Genomic DNA, 364 nt, shown 5'->3' with positions numbered 1-364 from the left:
CAGGGGCCCCCTAGGGCCCCCGAGGGGCCCCCAGGGGCCCCTCACCCCGTCCTTGTTGGCTGAGGGCCCCTGTGAGTTCGTTAGCTGCTTCACTTTGGGGCTGCATGCAAACTAACGCCCCCAGTGTCTGCTGCAGCAATTTCCAACTAGCCATTTAGCTAGCTAGCCAGCCAACCAGCTAGCCAGCCAACCAGCTAACTAGCCAGCCATCCAGCTAGCTAGCTCGCCATGCAGCTAGCTCTCCAGCCAGCTAGCTATTCAGCCAGCTGCCTCCCCAGTTAGCTAGCTAGGTAGCTCGCTCGCTTCACAGCCAGCCAGCTAGCCAGCTAGCTAGCTGTCCGGCTCTCCAGCTAGCTAGCTAGCC

Source organism: Eimeria tenella, genomic scaffold (assembly GCF_000499545.2).
Source record: "Eimeria tenella Houghton genomic scaffold, Eth_scaff1967, whole genome shotgun sequence".
Classification (NCBI taxonomy): domain Eukaryota; phylum Apicomplexa; class Conoidasida; order Eucoccidiorida; family Eimeriidae; genus Eimeria; species Eimeria tenella.
The sequence above is the reverse complement of the archived record's forward strand: the minus strand, read 5'-3'. Positions refer to the sequence as shown.